The 21,648-nt window shown below is 45.0% G+C and overlaps 1 protein-coding gene across 1 annotated transcript in view; it reads right to left on the bottom strand.

Moving 5' to 3' along the window:
• The window catches only part of LOC126299109 (uncharacterized), a 372,168-nt gene that overhangs the window by 270,079 nt on the left and 80,441 nt on the right, over positions 1-21,648 (bottom strand). Inside the window, exon 2 of the mRNA XM_049990789.1 lies at positions 18,369-18,536. The gene's annotated coding sequence lies outside the window, so the exon portion shown is untranslated. The remainder of the gene's footprint in view (positions 1-18,368; positions 18,537-21,648) is intronic.

Genomic DNA, 21,648 nt, shown 5'->3' with positions numbered 1-21,648 from the left:
ATCAGTCATTATATTTAGTGTGTGTTTTAATGTTTGAAATTGTGTGAGTCACTTTGTAATCCGACCCTGTTTTCAAGGCTAATATTTTAGAACTGGCATAAATAACTGACAGAGTTTTCCAGAAACAAAGTTTTCCACAAGTTTTATTTATTTGATACTGTATTTCAATGGTAACAGTAGCATTTAAGTCTGCTATACCAATCGCCTGCTTGAATGACCACGTTCACTCATTAACTTCTATACGAGTCACTTTGTGCGTCAGAAATTTTGAGACTTTACACAACGTTCAGGAAGTTAACGTGAAGGAACTTACAGCTGTGAGAGTGGAAATGTGAGTCAGTTTATCTGAGAAGTAGCTTATCTTGACCACCTCAAATAACTATTTGGCCAGAAGGAAAAAAACAAAAAAGAAGAATGTATCGAGTAAATGTTATTTAACTATCAGGGGGACATTAGCCATCATGACTGCCTTTCTCGTAACTTTTTTACGAACATATGAACAACAGTATGTCTTTTTAAATAGCATCTTCAATTTGTTGTTGTGTTGAAGGTTTGCGTCTGTACAGTGCAAACCAATGTCGAAAAGATAGAAATGCCACATATCATTTGAAAGTAGTACAGTACTGTGTATTGTTTGTAGACGTATGGTAAATAAGAAAAATTTATTGCAGTTATTGTTCTGCTAACTTATATTCCCTTGAGATGAGTAGCACTTCTACCTTCTCTTCATTGGTGTAAATTGTACTCACACAAATCGTCAACTGAAGACCGTTAGCTGCATTTTCCGTGTCTTTTCATTTGTTTACTGTCAACTCCAGCAAGTGAACGAGTTACGCTACATCGCGTATCTGCACTTTGTGCTAGTACTGGAGAATCTTAGTCAGTTTTATGATACGTTTTTAATAGCGACTTATTTACGTCAATGGTACACCGTGATACGTTTTTGAACAGGTCTTGAGGAGAGGAAGTGGATTACCGAATAAAAAAAGTATAGGGTACTATTTTATAAAAAGGCACTGCTGTTCAGATATTCTTAACGGACGAAGTGACAGTCATGCTGATTAATGTCTAGTTGGTAGCTAAATAACATTTGCTTCGTACATTTTTCTATCTTTCTTAAGTGAAATAAGTTATTTGGGGTACTCAACATTAGTAGGAACCCTAGTATAGTCGAGACACAGCTCCTCCGGTCGCTTGATACTGTGTATTGCACTGTATAGACTTGGCAATGTCGACAAGTCAACATGATTAATTTTGAGCAAATTGAATTAAAAGTTAAGTATTAACACTTAAAAAGAATCTTGAAACCACTCTGTTTTGACTTATCCAGGTTTCCTCGTGATGATTACCTTTTTATATCTTACATAAATTAAACTAGTTATGAACCATCAGAAAAAAACTGAGTGATCTAGTTACAATACTTACAAGGGAATGGTCCAATGTGACATGTCGAACCGCATCCTAAATTTTCTATGCATGGAGAATACATCGAAAGACATGAGCTGCCATAATTTTAGCTGCTATGACATACTGCAAATATTTTTTTAAAAAATCGTTGAAGTTACTCGTTTTTGTCGCACGAAGAACCCGAAATTTCAGCGGTTTGTACAGCCCTTCCTGCCTAGCGCGCGATCCGCGGTGACAGGAGAGCACAGTCCCGTCTACATATACACCTTTTTATAACTCTAGAAAACTACATAAGATAATTTATGAATAATGTGTGTTTTAGTAAGAATGAAACAATACCCTGTTTATTCGCCATAGACGTCACAATAAAGAGAAGTGTCACTTGTATGGCGGAAATAAACGTTTTCTTTGTGCCAAGCTCACCTGACGAAAGAAAAATTAATGCTTTCGGGAAGTCACAGTAAATATGATTTCGACGGAATTGCGGCAGAGTAAGAAATGGTCCTAGCCGTTGCTCTTTTTATTGGTGCTTACCGAGCATGTTTAAAACAATTCGTAAACTGTGCCGATTCAGGCTGATAATGCACAAATGACTGAAGTTTAAGAATAATGTTCTGCGGATAAACCTCAGATGACACGAAGCTATCAGGAATTATATTGTCACATAGAAGACGGTATAATTAGATGAATGAAACGAAGGTTTGTTCAGCACTTGCACATACAGGGTGTTTCAAAAATGACCGGTATATTTGAAACGGCAATAAAAACTAAACGAGCAGCGATAGAAATACACCGTTTGTTGCAATATGCTTGGGACAACAGTACATTTTCAGGCGGACAAACTTTCGAAATTACAGTAGTTACAATTTTCAACAACAGATGGCGCTGCAAGTTATGTGAAAGATATAGACGACAACGCAGTCTGTGGGTGCGCCATTCTGTACATCGTCTTTCTGCTGTAAGCGTGTGCTGTTCACAACGTGCAAGTGTGCTGTGGACAACATGGTTTATTCCTTAGAACAGAGGATTTTTCTGGTGTTGGAATTACACCGCCTAGAACACAGTGTTGTTGCAACAAGACGAAGTTTTCAACGGAGGTTTAATGTAACCAAAGGACCGAAAATCGATACAATAAAGGATCTGTTTCAAAAATTTCAACGGACTGGGAACGTGACGGATGAACGTGCTGGAAAGGTAGGGCGACCGCGTACGGCAACCACAGAGGGCAACGCGCAGCAGGTGATCCAACAGCGGCCTCGGGTTTCCGTTCGCCGTGTTGCAGCTGCGGTCCAAATGACGCCAACGTCCACGTATCGTCTCATGCGCCAGAGTTTACACCTCTATCCATACAAAATTCAAACGCGGCAACCCCTCAGCGCCGCTACCATTGCTGCACGAGAGACATTCGCTAACGATATAGTGCACAGGATTGATGACGGCGATATGCATGTGGGCAGCATTTGGTTTACTGACGAAGCTTATTTTTACCTGGACGGCTTCGTCAATAAACAGAACTGGCGCATATGGGGAACCGAAAAGCCCCATGTTGCAGTCCCATCGTCCCTGCATCCTCAAAAAGTACTGGTCTGGGCCGCCATTTCTTTCAAAGGAATCATTGGCCCATTTTTCAGATCCTAAACGATTACTGCATCACGCTATCTGGACATTCTTCGTGAATTTGTGGCGGTACAAACTGCCTTAGACGACACTGCTAACACATCGTGGTTTATGCAAGATGGTGCCCGGCCACATCGCACGGCCGACATCTTTAATTTCCTGAATGAATATTTCGGTGATGGTGTGATTGCTTTGGGCTATCCGAAACATACAGGAGGCGGCGTGGATTGGCCTCCCTATTCGCCAGACATGAACCCCTGTGACTTCTTTCTGTGGGGACACTTGAAAGACCAGGTGTACCGCCAGAATCCAGAAACAATTGAACAGCTGAAGCAGTACATCTCATCTGCATGTGAAGCCATTCCGCCAGACACGTTGTCAAAGGTTTCGGGTAATTTCATTCAGAGACTACGCCATATTATTGCTACGCATGGTGGATATGTGGAAAATATCGTACTATAGAGTTTCCCAGACCGCAGCGCCATCTGTTGTTGACAATTGTAACTACTGTAATTTTGAAAGTTTGTCTGCCTGAAAATATACTGTTGTCCCAAGCATATTGCAACAAACGGTGTATTTCTATCGCTGCTCGTTTAGTTTGTATTGCCGTGTTAAATATACCGGTCATTTTTGAAACACCCTGTACAAGAGCTCGGAGCGAACTGCTTCCGGCCAGAACACATACAGTATATATGCACTTCAAGACTACCGACTTGGATAGAAGCGTCAACGCTAATTACTTCGCTTGTCCTCTCTATGTAGCACAGACTTGGAATTGTTTGTACTGAAGAAGATTGATTATTTTCTATGTCGCCCTTTGCTTGTGACACATCTGTGTAGTTTCAAAAGTTAAGTATTGTAATTATCTTTTTGTAATAAAACTCATTAAGACGATTTGTTTGAATGGTTGTCTAGCGAACCGAGTATGCAGACTTCCTAGACACCATAATGTCGACAACACAGGCGGCATTAAACTGCCAAGGAGTTGCGCCACACACGCTTAGCGGCAGAAGTGTGTACTACACAAGCTCCGTCCATGGAAATGTTATTCCGGTTTTTTTGGGTACCCCTTCGTAACTGCCATGTCGTTAACAAAAATGGTTCAAATGGCTCTGAGCACTATGGAACTCAACTTCTAAGGTCATTAGTCCCTAGAACTTAGAACTAGTTAAACCTAACTAACCTAAGGACATCACACATCCATGCCCGAGGCAGGATTCCAACCTGCGACCGTAGCGGTCTCGCGGTTCCAGACTGCAGCGCCTAGAACTGCACGGCCACGGCGGCCGGCCCCATGTCGTTAACAACGAATTTACAGACTGCTCTAAATAGGTTAAATGCACTCTGTTAGGTTAACCATACGTATTTCTGGTATAAATCACCATAAGCTTGTAACGCACAGTTGTGATTTATTGAAAGAACACAGGGGATCGGGGAAGGCACTAATAAGACAGAGCGAATGTTAGTCCGCATTTATCTCTCTTGTTTCCAACAACAGACTATGCGTAGCCCGCCATGTTTTACAGTCCTAATTCCGGCTGAACAGTGCAAATGTTCTTGCTTTGGCGCTAAAATCTGGATCGATAGGTTCACCGTCGTGTGCAACATGATGCTCGCTAACAGTTAGCGCGAAATATGTAGATGCTCCGCGCGGCGTACGGTGGTGACGCAATGCCTGCTCCCGCAGAGTCGTTTCGTTTACGTTGGCACAGACACCATTCATCCAACGCCACTTAGCTGGCGTTGATTCATCACGGCAACAAACGCAGGATCACCTTCATTAGCACGAGCATTTAACGCCTTTCGGAACGTTCCGGACAGTTGTTTGCACTCGCGCTTGATACTACCTCGAAGTCACTACTAGGAACAGCTGAGCTAGAAGAGGGAGATACGCTACTGCAGGTGTACGTACATCTCATATATAAAACTGTAGGTCTATCGCAACTATTTCTCAGTTGGCTAAGTATACTACTTGTACGTCGTTCATAGCAGCCTTTGGCATGGAACACAAAACTGTTAAATACCTTACAAGAGAGTCACTGCTTCACATAATTCTCTTACGCATTTAAATTTTGATCCGTGCAAAAAAAAAGAAAAAAAATTATTTTGGCTGATAGAAAGTCGCATTCATTAACAGTTTAACAATACTTCAACAGGGATTTCCGTCAGCCCTTGGCATCTAGAGGAAAGCTTCGTGCGAAAATGAGGTTACCCTTTCCTCGTCTGATAACCATGCCTGAAGGGTAACAAGCAGGTTCCATATTCCCAGATTTCAGAAAAGCGTTTGATACAGTGTCACACTGCAGACTGTTAACGAAAGTACTAGGATACGGAATAGGTCCTCAGGTATTTGAATGCCTCGAAGACTTTTCATGTAATAGCATCCAGTGCGTTGTCCTGGAGAGCGAGTATTCATTGGAGACAAGGGTATCGTCCGGAGTGCCCCAGAGAAGTGTGATAGGGCTGCTGTTTTATTTGACGGACAGGGTGAGTAGCAATTTACGGCTGTTTGCTGATGACGCTGTGGCGTACGGGAAGGTGTCGTTGCTGAGTGACTAAAGGAGGATACAGGATGACTTAGATAAAATCTCTACTTGGTGTCGTAAAGGGCAGCTTGCTCTGAATGTACAAATGCGGATGAGTAGGAAAAACAGTTTTGTAACTTTCGAATACAGCCTTAGTAGTGTCCTGCTTGACACATCACATTGATTAAACGTCTAGGCATAACATTGCAAAGCGATATGAAATGGACGGAGCACGTCAGTTTGGTAGTTGGGAAAACGAATGGTCTACTTCGGTTCGTTGGGACAATTTGGGTAAAGTGTACTTTATTTGTAAAGGAGACTGTGGATGGAACACTAGCGCGACCAATTTTTGAGTGCTACTCGAATGATTGGGATCTGAGGCAAGTCAGATTAAAGGAAGACATTCGAGCAATTCAGAGGCGTGTTGCTAGATTTGTCACCGGCAGGTTCGATTAACAAGCAAATATTAAGGAAATGCTACGTGAACTCAAATGAAAGTCCCTGGAGGCAAGAAGACTTCCTTTTCGCGAAAAACTATTGAGAAAATTAAGAGAACCGACATTTTCGGACTTCATAACGATCCTACTGCCGGCAACATGTATCTTGCGTAAGTTCCAAGAAGACAAGATAAGTCAGGGCTCTTAGGGAAGCATATAGAGAGTCGCCGCCATGCACCACACACGAAGATGACAGAAGTCGTGGGATACCTCCTAATATCGCGTCGGACCTCCTTTTGCTCGGCATGGAGCTCTCGACGTGGCATGGACTCAACAAGTCGTTGTCCTATGCTCAAACACCGCGAGTGGCTACAAATGGTCAATGATCAGTTCAGTTGGACCGGAGTACCCAGTCCATTCTATGTAAACATAGCCCCCACCATTAAGGTGCCACCACCTGTTTGCACAGTGCCTTGTTGACAATTGGGTTCCATGGCTTCGTGGGGTCTGCACCACATTCTGATCCTGCCATCAGCTCTCAAAAACTGAAATCTGAACTCATCCGACCAGGCCACTGTTTTCCAATCGTCTAGGGTCCGACCGATATGGTCACGATCCCAGGAGAGGCGCTGCAGGTGACGCCGTGCTGTTAGCAAAAGCACTCACGTCGGTCGTCTGCTGCCGTAGCCCATTAACGCCAGATTTCGCCGCACTGTCCTAACGGGTACGTTGGTCGTACGTCCTACATTGATTTCTGTGGTTATTTCACGCAGTGTTGTTTGTCTGTTATCACTGACAACTCTGCATAAACGCTGCTGCCCTCGTTCGTTAAGTGAAGGCCGGCTGCCACGGCGTGGTGAGACGTAATGCCTGAAATTTGGTATTCTCGGCACACTCTTGACAACGTGGATCTCGGAATACTCAGTTCCCTAAGTATTTCCAAAATAGAATGTCCCATCCTTCTAGCTGCAACTGCCATTTCGCGTTCAACGTCTGTTAATTCCCGCCGTGTGGCCATAATGACGTCGGACAGATTTTCGCATGAATCATCTGAGTACAAATGACAGCTCCGCCAATGCGCTGCCCTTTTATAACTTGCGTATGCAGTACAAGCGCCATCCGTATTTGTGCATATCGCTGCTTCATGACTCCTGTCACTTCAGTGTATTATGGTTTGCTAAGTACGTACGTAGATGTGGATAGAGAAGGTGTTAATCAACCGATGGCCTGGAAAAATTTCGACAGTTGTTTAGTTGTCCCCAAGCGGATGAGGGGAACCCGTTTTCGAGGAAATATTCTTAGAATAGAGGGAATGTTAGGGTTTAAAGCACCGTCGACGACGAGGCCGTTAGCAACGGAGCTGATGCTCAGATAGAAAAGTGAAATGTAAGGGAATTGACCTAATCCATTGTTTTCCTTCTCGCTTTAACATTCATAATATATGTAAACGATTTAGGAGACAATCTGACCAGCTCTCTTAAATTGTTAGCAGATGACACTGTCGTTTACCGACTAGTGAAGTCATCAGAAGGTGAAACCGATTTGCAAAATTATTTAGATAAGGCATCTATATATGGTGTGAAAAGTGTCAGTTGACCCTAAACGATAAAAAGTGTGAGATCTTCAACACAAGTACTAAAAAAATCCGTTGAATTCCACCTACACGGTAAATGACACAAGTTAAAATATTGTGCTTCAGCTAAATATCTATGGATTACAGTTACGAGCAACTTAATTTGGACTCATCATACAAAAAATGTTGTGAGGAAGGCGAACTAAAGACTACTTTTTATTCGCAAAACACTTTGCTGATGCAACGAATTTACTGCAGAGGGTGCCTACGTTTCTCATGTCCGTCCTCTTCTGGAGTGTTGCTGCGCGGTCTGGAGCCAGATAGAATTGAAACAAGACATGGAAAATGTTCATCTCGTTTTAGAGTTATCGCAACATAGTGTAGAGGGTGTCATGGATATCATACGTAACTTCGGGTGGTAATCATTCAAACAACGGCGTTTTTCGTTGCGGCGAGATCTTTTCACGAAATTTCAATTACAATTTTTGTTACTTCTGATCGCAGATATATTCTGTTGCCTTCCACCTAGATAGGGAGAGATGGTAATTGCAATAATATAAGAGGTGTCATAGCCCGTGTTCATCTTTCCCATCTGCTGTTCGAGAGCGGAACAGCCGAGAAACAGTGTTAAAGTGATTCTAAGTACCCTCTGTCAAACTCCTAAGTGTGAATTGCATGGTAGTCATGTCGATGTAGAGGTGGAATCGATTTTAAGTCTACACCGATGTACTTGCTCCGCAAGCCACGGTACGGTGCGTGGCGGAGGGTACTCCGTACCACTACTAGCTGTTTCCTTTCCTTTCCCACTCCCAGACATAGCGAGAGAAAAAAGGCTGTCTGTATGCCTCCGTACTAGTCCTAATCTCACTAATCTTATCTTCGCTCTCCTTACTCTAAAGGTGCTTCGTCGGCAGTAGAGTCGTTCTGCATTCAGCCTCAAATGTCGGTTTCTGAAATGTTCACAAAGTGCTCCCCGGAAAGAACGTCGCATTCCCTCCAGGGAAACCTAGTTGAGCTCCCGAAGCATTTTGTGTAACACTTGCGTGTCGTTCGAACCTACCGGTAACAAATGTTGTAGCCTCCCTCCCTTCGATATGTTCCTTTAATCGGGCGTGGTACGGATGTAAAGCTCTAGCAGTACTCGATAATAGGTGGCACTAGCATCCTACATGCGCTCTCCTTTGCAGATGACTCAGACGTCCCTAAAATTCTCCCAATAAACCAAAGCAAACTATTCGCCTTCCCTCCGACAATCCTCAAATGCTCGTTCCATCTCATATCGCTTTACAACGTTACACCTAGATATTTAAAAGACGTGACTGCGTCAAGCGGGACTCTATTAATACTGCATCCGAGCGTTATGGGTTTGTTTTTCATCGTGATCCGCATTAACTTGACGGTTTTCTACATTTAGGGCCACCAGCCATTCATCACACCAACTAGAAATTTTGCCTAAGCCATCTTGTATCACCCTACGGTCACCGATCTATGTCACTTTCCCGTAGACCACAGCGTCATCAGCAAACAACCGCTGATTGCTGCCCACCCTGACCGCCAAATCATTTATGTACATCAGCACGAATAACCTGAATCTGGATGGCCTTATGCAGATCCCAACCCCATTCGTGCAGAACGACATTCGAATTTCTCAGTCATTGCGACGCGTCGATCGCTAAAGTTCTCAGCTCATTTAATCTCCGCTTTTTCTGTGTGGCAATTAGCACACTGCCAACTATGTACCGGAGGGGACCAGATGGTCTGAACATACAGGTCAAGTATTAAGTTTCTAGATATTCTGGTAGTTTGCTAGCTCTGTGTTTGAAGGTTGGTGCCTCACGTAAACTGATGAAGTCCCCTCAGCTACAGTCTTCTGCTGAGTTTAATCCAGTATTGATACATTTCGACTATTCAGAAGAGACAAGAATTCCTGGAAGAGGTTGAACCTGGCTGCAAGCGTGGCGTCAGTGTGCGCAATGGCGCTCCCCTCGCGTCTCTTACACGCGTCGCTGTCACGCCACAGTTGCTGCGTCAACGTCAAGGGTCAATCATATCCACGGTAGACGCGTCACACAAAAGGAGGAGTGGCATCCTATAGTTCAAAATGGCTCTGAGCACTACGGGACTTATCTTCTGAGGTCGTCAGTCCCCCTAACTACATCACACACATCCATGCCCGAGGCAGGATTCCAACCTGCGACAGTAGCGGTAACGCGGTTGCAGACTGTAGCTCCTAGATCCGCTCGGCCACACTGGCCGGTTCATCCTGTAGTTACTACTCTGTTGGATTTCACGCAGACAAGAACACTTTCTTTCTATTATTCCAGTTATGGACCATAATATTTTACAACAGGTAATTAAATTAAGCCTATGATGGCCATCTTCAAGACCTAAAGAAGAAGACAGGCAACTAGAAGTACACAGTGAACCGAACTTACAAAGTAAGATAATCAATAATAAATTAATACGTAAATAACACCATGTTATATTTGTGTATTAGGGTCGTTCAGAAAGAGGCGTGCCACAGTCTATAAAATGAACACCGGTGCAGGGATCGTAGTGCCGTTGCCTACGGAAGAAGGTATGGATGTGCTCGCGTCGACAGTCCACTGCACTCTGTAGTGCTGAAAACAGATAAATGGAGGTTCAAATGGCTGTAAGCACTATGGGACTTAACATCTTAGGTCATCAGTCCCCTAGAACTTAGAACTACTTAAACCTAACTAACCCAAGGACCTCACACAACACCCAGCCATCACGAGGCAGAGAAAATCCCTGACCCCGCCTGGAATCGAACCCGGGAACCCGGGCATGGGAAGCGAGAACGCTACCGCACGACCACGAGATGCGGGCGACAACTGGAGGCTTCAAAAGACGGCAAAAGGGTTTTCTGAAAGCGGAAAGAGTGCGGGGAACGGAAATTCAGCAAACAATGGCACACGTTTGCGGACTGAATGTTCCAAAAATTTGAAAAACTATGGCTAGTACCTTTTGAACGCTCCATTACTGCCATTTTGCGACTTAGAAGGAAACCAGGAATCTTAATGAGGTGTGGAGGCATTGTGGGAGGGTACTCGTGTAAGTGGCCCTCCGATATCAAAATAAATGATTGGGAAAGTGAGGAGGAATTGTGTGTGTGTGTGTGTGTGTGTGTGTGTGTGTGTGTGTGTGTGTGTGTGTGTGTGGCCCAGGGACCTTGCACACCTCAGACTTCAAATGTCTTGTAATGCAAGTTAAAGTATTTGCTTGTTCGCTTTATTTACAAAACCGATGAGTATGATGGTATGAAAGTTGTGAATGTTCTGAAGCAATGGATTGAGTGTTAGTTGGTTAGAATCTTGGATGTGGACAGAAGTTACATTATGAGAATTTTCATCGAGGGCAGAAGACGTTGTGGGGAACTGTCTCGATCATGTGGCCGTGTGTCAGAGTCTTGAATAAAGTCCCAAACTTCTCCGGAACGTCTTTCACTAAAAGTCAGGTGAATGGGAACGTTAAGCGTGGTGGTACTACGATGCTTTTAGAGGGGAATACGTCAGATTCTCTTGCTTCTGTCATATAAAATGCAGCACTTTACATAACAGCCATACAGGGGATAGGCAAAATAATGTGAACACCTGTACTTACTTGGGAATGGTTTACTGAGGGGTTGGACTCCCATTTGCCAGTAATACAGCGGAGATTCTTCTTGGAATACTGGTATATAATGACTGTATAGTCTCCAGTGGAATGTTATACAACTCTTCGATCAGAACGTGTTATAACTCCTCTACTGACAAGGGAGGCGGAAATCTCTGCCCCGGAGTCTGCGCTCCAATACCGCCCACAAGGGTTCGATAAAGCTCAAATCCGGGGACTGTACTGAACAAGGAAGACGCTGGAGTTCAGCTGCATGCTCCTCATACTGTACTGGTTGTGTGAATGCTAGCATTATCGTGCTGAAATATGGCATCGTTATTGGGGAATAACATTTGAATCATAGGTGCACTTGATCACCTAGAATGTTCACATAATCATTGGCTGTAACACGGCCATCGAGAGTAATGATGAGACCAGTAGGATACCATGATATGGCTGCCCACACCATCACACTTCCACCACCATGCTTAACCGTTGGAATCAGGCAATCAGGATGGTATGCTTCTTTTAGCGTTCTCCAGACGTAAACCCCGTCAGATGTTGGAAGTAACGAAAACGTTGACTCGTCGAACCACTCATCAGCTGTCCAGGATTTATGCTCCTGACACCATGTTTTACGTTTCTTTGCGTTGGTTGTCGTGGCAAATAATTTCGGTATAGCAGCTCGTCCGTGAATATTCGCTTTATGAAGTTCTCGGTGGACAGTGTCAATAGATACGGGACCTCGAAGGGGGCTATTGAGCTCTGCAGTCGCTTTAGCCGCCGTAGTTGTGTTGCTTTGACACAATTCGTTTTAGCGTACGACGATCTCTGTCATTTAGTTTTGATTTGTGCCCACTATTACGTTTACACGATGATATTTTTCCACGTTTTTTGTAAGCTGTCATGACTGTTGAAACAGGTGCTCTTGAAAAATGTAGTAAGTTGGTTGTCTTGATTACTGATGGTCCAGCCAATCGGGCCCTCACAATCAGCCCTCTCTGGAACTCTGTTAGGTCAATCATTACACTTCGACCTCTGAAATCTGAATGCAAATACGAAGTATGCACTACTCGTAAACGACCTGCACTGAACGCGCGCAGTCCAACGCGACACCTGTCTGACCTGCGTTGTTGATCGTCAAACCCAACCATCCCTGTACTACCACTGTTCACATTATTTTGTCTGTCCTCTGTACCTTGAACAGTTAACGCTTAGGACCCGTGGCTTATCTCGCAAAGCAGAGCGCACAATGAGACAAATTACAGGAAGTCTCTCCATTTTAATGGATGATAATTCTTAAGGCGTCTCCCAAACGGAAATGACATAACCATTTAATAGTATTATTTGTGGTCAACTCCTTGACTTGGATGGGTAATACTGAATTAGAAGAAAAGTGAGGTTGATCTTTGGCTGAAAATTCCAAGTACAGGGTTATTCATAAGTACGTACAGAGTATCAGAAGATGACGGTGGGAAAACTGTACGACATACAGAAAAATAACATATATGAGTGGACAGAGCGTCTTTCCAATTACCCTTTCGTAATAGGTAGCCTGGTGTAGATGCAGAGCGCAGTACTATGGCGAAGACGTGTGAGAACGCGCGGACAAATCATTTCCTACATTTGATCGCATTGACTTAGTTGAATCTGCAGACGGGCAACCCAACAAAAAGATTTACAAAGCGAGCTCCTGTCATTGTGCATTCCTGGACAGCGGCAGTAGTGTTCATATTTGCTGTGTGACAAACGGTGCCAATATCGAGCACCTGTAATAAACTTGGAAAGACGCTCCGTCCACTGATAGACGTCTGTTTCCTGTATGTCTTGTAGTTTTCACGCAGGTGTCTTCTGAATCCCCAGAGGCACTTACGAATAAGCCTGTATACACATAGAATGTCCGTGTTCTCAAATCCATTTAGTACGTCCCTGTGAACGTTTTGAAGGTGTGAGACATGAAAAAGAAGGGAATTTTAAACTGTAATTTTTCAGCGAGAAAATTATATGCTGAATATTTTACTTCTACAGTAAAACTTAACAACAAAAAGAATACCTGTTGCTAAATGTTTCGAGTATTGTCAATACAATAATGTCACTGCTGTGTTAGAATATTGTTAACTTCCCTTCCCTCGTCCGGTTCACCTGCAGAAGAGATGCCATTGGAGTTTATGCCTTTACATGTGTTATTCAGAGAATTATTCTTGATAGACATATTGTTTGAAAAAGAGCACATGTCGCACTCATCTACATGAAGGTGCACAAGTTAATCACCACTTTGTACCAGAATTTCAAAACAAATTCTAATCTGAAACATAATGACCTCCTGGGATGAAATCACCATTTTCATGGAAACCAGCAAGATTTCCGAAAACATCCATCACGTAAAGCACAATTCCCCGTCTTCACACGCAATATCTCCAGTGCTGTGGATAAAGATGACGAACTGGATTCGTTGATTCTAGACTTTTTATTCGGTACCATGTCGATGATTACTGAAGAAAATCCGTAGGTATCGAATATTGAATCAGGTCTGCAACTGGATTGAAAACTTCCTAACAGGTTGAACTCAGTATGTTACCCTGGACGAGAAACTTCTTAAAAGGTAGAACTCAGCACGTTATCCTGCTTATAGCCTCAAGAAGGGAAGAAGGAAAGTAAGGGTTTAACGCCCTGTCAGCGACGAGGTCACTACAGACGGAGTACAATATCGGATTACGGAAACGGGTGGGGGGACGAAATCGAACGTGTTCTTCGCAAGGAACTATTCTGGCATTCGTCTTAAGTCATTTAGGGAAACCACGGCCAACTTACATCTCGATGGCCGGATGGGGATTAGGAAAGCCGCAGTCGCGATTGGAAGTCCATCGTCTTACCACTACGGTACAGACGCCGAAGTAGCGCGCTCCAACGCGGTGTAATAGAATTTTTACTGTTCAAGTGATATGCTATTAATTTAGCGGACAGTATTATTTACAATATCAGGCTTTCCGTAAATGATTAGGTTCTCTACGAAGGACAGTTATTTTATGTCAAATTGTCAGATACTGATATTAGTGATATTAACGATAGCAATGACTTATGAGCGAGTGTGAAGCTTACATGGACATTGTACATAGTGAAGAACATTGACTGGTTGCATGTCGCCCATCGCTTGCGACAACTCGTTGTAAATGGAAAGTTAAGTATTGTTAATCTACTTTATAGTAATAAAAACCATTAATGTGATTTTCTTGAACTGTTGTATAGCTATCCGAAAAGGCGGCAACGGCCTTGCCGCAGTGGATACACCGGTTCCCGTGAGATCACCGAAGTTAGCGCTGTCGGGCGTGGCCGGCACTTGGATGGGTGACCATCCAGCCACCATGCGCTGTTGCCATTTTCGGGGTGCACTTAGCCTCGTGATGCCAATTGAGGAGCTACTCGACCTAATAGTAGCGGCTCCGGTCAAAGAAAGCCATCATAACGACCGGGAGAGCGGTGTGCTGACCACATGCCCCTCCTATCCGCATCATCAACTGAGGATGACGCGGCGGTCGGATGTTCCCGTTGGGCCACTTGTGTCCTGAAGACGGAGTGCTTTTTTTTTTTTATCCGAGAAGGCAGCATCCTTTAGGCACCCTGTAAGAGACGGGTGGGCAGGACCCCACAATAATCATGCCTGAAACCTTTTCACCTGAATCACTTGAGTACAAATGACAGCTTCACCGATGCACTGCCATTTTATATCCCGTGTACGCGATACTACATGCATCTGTATATGTGCATGTCGCTGCCCCTTAAGTTTGGTCACCTTATTGTATGTTCATTACTTATCCGACCTATTCATCCTATCTTCAGCATTCGTTTGCAGCTCTTCATTTCAAAAGTTTCTTTCCTGTTCCTGTCTGTACTGTTCATTGTGCACGTTTCACTTCCGTAGAAAGCTTCATGGAAAGTAAATGACTTCCTACAATTACATTTATGTTTGATGTTCAGCATTTATTGTTTTCAGAAATGTTTTCCTTGCTATTGGAATCCACATTTAATTCTGTCTCTACTACAACTAATGACACTTGTTTTATCGCTTAACTAGCAAAACTTATCAATTACTTTTAGAGCACCGTGGTCGCCTTTGACTGTAAAACTATTTATTCACTATTGCGAAATTGGACGTATGGTCATAATCAATTGGAGTATCGCTTCGGCTGAAGCACAGCTTTTGGAGTACTCACTTGATAACGACCACACGCTCTGCATTATACAAAAAATACATGATTGTGAATCCCAGCCACGAAAAGTTGATTATTTTTAGCGTGTCATGTCGTAGTCTAAGTTTCTTCACAATGCCTGATTTAATTCGACTACATACCATGATCGATGTTTTACTTCCGTTGATATGCATCCTATAACGTCTTTTCGAGACACGATTCATTCCTCTGAACTTCTTTTGCAAGAACTTTGTCGTTTTTGACGGAATTACAGTGTCATCGGCAAACCTCAAAGTTTAATTCCTTTTCTATAATTCGGTTTTGCTTTTCTTTACTAGTGCACTGGTGTAGCTGAGTGGTCATCGGTACGACAGCTCAGTGTATTCGGCCAGGGGACTGGCCGCCCTCAGTAATAAAAGAACTAAGTGAAGTTCTCATCGATTTGTTTTGAAAGACATCCTGAGACACGCACTCAGGACCACTGACGGTGTATATGTCACAGAATCAGATATACAAAATAAAAGTAGTCAGGTTGGATGAGTGCTATGCGGAGGACCTGCGTTCGATTCTCGGTACAGCAAGGATTTTTTTCTTGGTGGGAGGAGTGGTACGGAGTGCAGTCAGCATCGTATGTGCTGAGCACATACCCCTCCATGGCGCATGCGCATGACGCGGCCGGTCGACATCCCTTGTGCTTGCTAATCCTGGACGACGAGCTCGTTCTGTTTTCCTTTCTGCTTGCTCAGTGCATGGATTAAATGACACCGAGAGTATACTACAAACCAGTCCTTACGCGCATTATATGCAGACGGCAGTAGGATCTTACGTAGTCAGCCTCAAATGTCGCATCTCTAAATCTTCTGAAAAGTATTCCTCGAAAAAGAACGTCGCCTTCCCTCCGAGGGCTCCCATTTGAGATTCCGAAGAATCTCCGTAATACTTGAGTGTTACACGAACAGATGTAGCAGCCCGCCTTTGAATTGCTTCCATATCTTACTTTAAGACGTCCTGGTGCTGATCCCAGACAGTCGAGCAGAACTCAAGAATGGGTCCTACACGCTGTCTCCTTTACAGATGAACCACACTTTTCTGAAATTCTACTAACAAACAGAAGTCGACAATTCGCCTTCCCTAATACAATCCTCATACGCTCGTTCCATTTCATATCGTTTTACAACGTTACGCCCAGATATGTGAACGACTTGACTGTGTCGAGCAGGGCACTACTAGTACTGTATTCCAGCATTACTGATTTGCTTTTCCTACTCATCCACATTAAATTAGATCTTACTACGTTTAGAGTAAGCTGTTATTCGTGACACCAATTAGAAATTTTGTGTAAGTCATCTTATATCATCCTACAGTCAATCATCTCCGACACCTTCCTGTGCAACACAGCATTATCAGCAAACAACCGCAGATTGCCGCCCACCCTGTGCAACGGCCCATTTATGTATACAGAAAATAACAGCAGTACTATAACACTTCCCTGGGGCACTCCTGACGATACTCTTGTCTCCCATGAGCACTCGCAGCCGAGGACAACGTACTGGGTCCTGTTATTTAAGCAACCTTCGAGCCACTCACATCTGGCAACCTATTCTTTATGCTTGTACCGTCGTCAACAGCCAGCAGTGGGGCATCGTGTCAGATGATTTTCGGAAATCTGGGAATATGGAATCTTCCTGTTGCCATAGTTCCATAGTTCACAGTATATCATGTGACAAAAGGGAAAGCTGAGTTTTACACAAGAGATTCTTTCTAAAACAGCGGTTATTCGTACACGTAAGTTTGTTTCTGCGATACTCCATCCGCAAACAGAATGTCGAGGAAGATAAATACATATACAATAAGTCCGCAGCTCGTGGTCTAGTGGCTAGCGTTGCTGCCTCATTATCACAGGGTCCCGGGTTGGGGTTTTTCTCTGCCTAGGGACTAGGCGTTTGTGCTGTCCCCGACATTTCATCATCATCAATCGTGTCAGTGGCTAGATTGGAAAGTGTAAAAATTGGGACTTTGTACGGGCGCTGATGACCGCGCAATTGAGCGCCCCTCAAACCAAACATATACAATAAAAGGCGTTTCTACCCCGCACTTTATACAGATTAGCAGAGTATAGATTCAGATGTGGAAGAAGAAGCTCAACTCGTTAAGTAACTCTCTAGGTATAATCTACATCTACATCTACATTCATACTCCGCAAGCCACCCAACGGCGTATGGCGGAGGGCACTTTACGTGCCACTGTCATTACCTCCCTTTTCTGTTCCAGTCGCGTATGGTTCGCGGGAAGAACGACTGTCTGAAAGCCTCCGTGCGCGCTCGAATATCTCTAATTTTATATTCGCGATCTCCACGGGAGATATAAGTAGGGGGAAGCAGTATATTCGATACCTCATCCAGAAACGCACCCTCTCGAAACCTGGCGAGCAAGCTACACCGCGATGCAGAGCGCCTCTCTTGCAGATTCTGCCACTTGAGTTTGCTAAACATCTCCGTAACGCTATCACGGTTACCAAATAACCCTGTGACGAAACGCGCCGCTCTTCTTCGGATCTTCTCTATCTCCTCCGTCAACCCGATCTGGTACGGATCCTACACTGATGGGCAATACTCACGTATAGGTCGAACGAGTGTTTTGTAAGCCACCTCCTTTGTTGATGGACTACATTTTCTCCCAATGAATCTCAACCTGGTACCCGCCTTACCAACAATTAATTTTATATGATCATTCCATTTCAAATCGTTCCGCACGCATACTCCCAGATATTTAAGAGAAGTAACTGCTACCAGTGTTTGTTCCGCTATCATATAATCATACAATAAAGGATCCTTCTTTCTATGTATTCGCAATACATTACATTTGTCTGTGTTAAGGGTCAGTTGCCACTCTCTACACCAAGTGCCTATCCGCTGCAGATCTTCGTGCATTTCGCTACAATTTTCTAATGCTGCAACTTGTCTGTATACTACAGCATCATAATGTGAATAAGGTAAGGGGTACTCACCGTGGGGTAGTTTTAGAGGTGCCCCGGTGGGCGAGTAAGCGGGTGACATCAGTTTGAGATTAGATGCGCTAGCTCGAAGACTAGCGGTGCTAGCATCAGCAGCAGCGGCAGCACGAAGAACAGCGACAGCGACGCCACCACCACCAGCCTCGACACCGTCAGCAGCATCTGCGGGCAAGCGGGCACTGCAGCCTCCTGCGAGCTTGCGCTCCTCGTGTATTCGTGCAACACTGCTTTAGGAAATCCCTTTACGTATTAATATGCATTTACACTGACCGAAAAAAATCGCAACACCAGATGTAGAGTAACGAAATTTTGGGAATACATTTGTCTAGGTATCATACTTAAGTGATTAAGATTGCAAGATCACAGATTAATGCAAGCACGAGATAAGCCATTGCAAATGTGAAATGTTGGCACAGTAATAACCGGTTCAAAAATGGCTCTGAGCACTATGGGACGTAACTGCTGAGGTTATTAGTCCCCTAGAACTTAGAACTACTTAAACCTAACTAACCTAAGGACATCACACACACATCCATTCCCGAGGCAGGATTCGAACCTGCGACCGTAGCGGTCGCGCGGTTCCAGACTGTAGCCCTAGTAATAAGCGGTGTAACAGCCAGAATGTTGAATGCTAGCATGCAAACGTGCATGCATTGTGTTGTACAGGTACCAGATGCCAGTTTCTGGGATGGAATTCCGTGTCTGTTTCACTTGGTCGGTCAGTGCAGGGACAGTTAATTCTGGTAGTGGATGACGGTGGAGTTGTCATCCGATGATGTTCCACGTGTACTAGACTGGAGACAGATCTGGTGATCGAGAAGGCCAAGGTAACGTGTCGACACTGAAGAGCATGTTGGATTACAACAGCGGTATGTGGGCGAGCGTTATCCTGTTGGAAAACACCCCCGGGGATGTCATACACGAGTGGCAGCACAACAGCTCGAATCACCAGAATGACGTCCAGATTTACAGTCAGGATGTGTGGGGTAACCACGACAGTACTCCTGCTGTTATACGAAAGTGCACGACAGAACATATCTGCCAGTTTAGGTCCAGTGTGTCTAGCACGCAGACAGGTTGGGTGGAAGCCCTCAACTCGCCTCCTTTTAGCCAACACACGGCCATCACTGGCACTCAGGCAGAACCGGCCTTCATTAGAAAACACAACGGGCCTCCATCCTGCCCTCCAATGAGATGTTGCTCAACACAACTGAAGTCGCAAAAACGGCGGCGGTGTGGGGTCAGTGGAACGCACACTACAGGGCGTCTGGCACGGAGCTGACCTTGAAGTAACAAATTTGTAACAGTTTGTTGAGTCACTGTCGTGCCAATTGCTGCTACAGACTCAATTCGATACACCACAGCCATACGCCAAAAACGATGGCCTTTCCCCTCGTTTGTGCTACGTGGCCGTCCGGAGGCCAGTCTTCTTGCGACCGTACCTTCCTGTAACTACCGCAGCTAGCAATCGTGTACAGTGGGTACACCCTTGCCATGTCTTTCTGCAATAGCACGTAAGGAACATCCAGCTTTTCGTAGCCCCATTACACGACCTCGTTGAAACTCAGTGAGCTGTTGATAATGGCGTCTTCGTGGTCTTAAAGTCATTCTTGACTGACATCAACACACAACGTCCAATCTCGAAGATAATTAACGCTTACGACCGTTACAGCACGTATTTAACGCATCCTCATAGTGGCACAGCAAGCACCATCTTAACCTACTGGCGTGAAATTTGAATATGCGTTATATTTAATATGTAGAAACACGCCTACCAACTTGCGATTATCTCGCACAACTCCTTCTTGGTGTTGCGATTTTTTCCGGTGTATTTATTTAAGTAAAATTCCGAGAAATGAGTATAACTAATATGGGGTTGTTAGAATCTGTTATATGTCAGAGCGATCAAAAAGTTCCCGTTTGAGGGCGTTACTGCAGCGTATATGCAACATAGCGCGACTCTGATGTGGGTACAATAAGGACCAACACGCTGACAGGGCACTTTTGTGGCATTTGTGTCTTTCCGACATGCGTGCGGTAAATGCGGAAACGTCAACTATCGCGACATTATTATCAAATGGTCCAAACAGGACCAAAGTGCTGTTGCATCTTTCTTCGCAGCCGAAGGACAAACACCGGTAGACATCCGTCGGAGAATGAAGAAGTTCAGGCAGTTAGTCTGGACGGGTAGTAAGAGCAGGAGCAGATTTTTTATAATCTGCCGCAGAACGTGCAAGGGTGGGTTATGTTAGCAGTGGGTATCACGCAGCTCGATACCGTGTCAAAGTCAATGGTCGTTATAGTAAGATCAGACCGTGTGGCAGCGCCCTGTTACACCGTGTGTGTGAAGAACAGCAGGCTAACGTCTGCTGGCGGCTTCTTCGCTGGGAACGAGTTCTGCAGTTTCGCTCCGTAATGCAGTTTTTCTGTATCTTAGCGTCGAGTAGCACTGCTCGCTCGTTAAACTGTGCTGCAGTCGCTCGGTCGAGGTGTATGCCGGCTTTTTGCGCTCGAGGGATAAATGCTGCTGCGGTGTTCCGGCGCCCTCCTCGTGAGGTACTGCTGGAGCAGTTGCAGGGGCTGGCGCCCCTCCGGGTGATTTGAGACTGCGAGCATGCTCTGTACACGGTTGTCACAGGGCCTCCTCCTCCTCTGGATCCAGGGCAGCTGCGGATGCTGCTCTCTCTGCCTCCACGATGGTTCTAAGAGCCACAGCTACTTCCTCGACAACGTCGCGCATTTGCACGCGGTCTGCAGTTGCCTGCTTCCGGCCCCTCGTGTGCGACCAGTTCTCCGTACGTTTGACTGTGCATTCCGGTCGGTCACAGAGGAAACTCTGCTGTCCGACCCGGACTGGAAACCCCGCGCTTCCATTGCCAGCAGGAAAGACACGTTGCGAAGCACTGCCAAAATGCCGCAAGATGCGTCGAGTGCCCAGGCGAGCACGACAGCAGTACCCGCGGCCGTGGAAAAGAAGAAATGCCGACATGCAGCCGGTGTGCTGGGCCTCGTGTCGCCGACTGGCGAGGCACACAGGCAGACCGACGGCCAGAAGGCGGCCCCGCCCGCAAACAATCACCGGCGAATAAGACGACGACGAACACTGGCGAAGGCAGGGCTGTAACAGAAGGCCGAAGCACTGCCAGCGAATTTCTCCACCTTCGGGAAGTTGGAATGTGCAATCAGTGGACCGACCACAAGCGAGAGGGTGGGAGAAACTGGCAGATCTAAAGAAGACACATTAGAAGGTGACAGACGACGCGAGCGCCGCAAT

This window comes from Schistocerca gregaria, chromosome X, assembly GCF_023897955.1.
Source record: "Schistocerca gregaria isolate iqSchGreg1 chromosome X, iqSchGreg1.2, whole genome shotgun sequence".
Taxonomy (NCBI): Eukaryota; Metazoa; Arthropoda; class Insecta; order Orthoptera; family Acrididae; genus Schistocerca; species Schistocerca gregaria.
The sequence above is the reverse complement of the archived record's forward strand: the minus strand, read 5'-3'. Positions and strand labels throughout refer to the sequence as shown.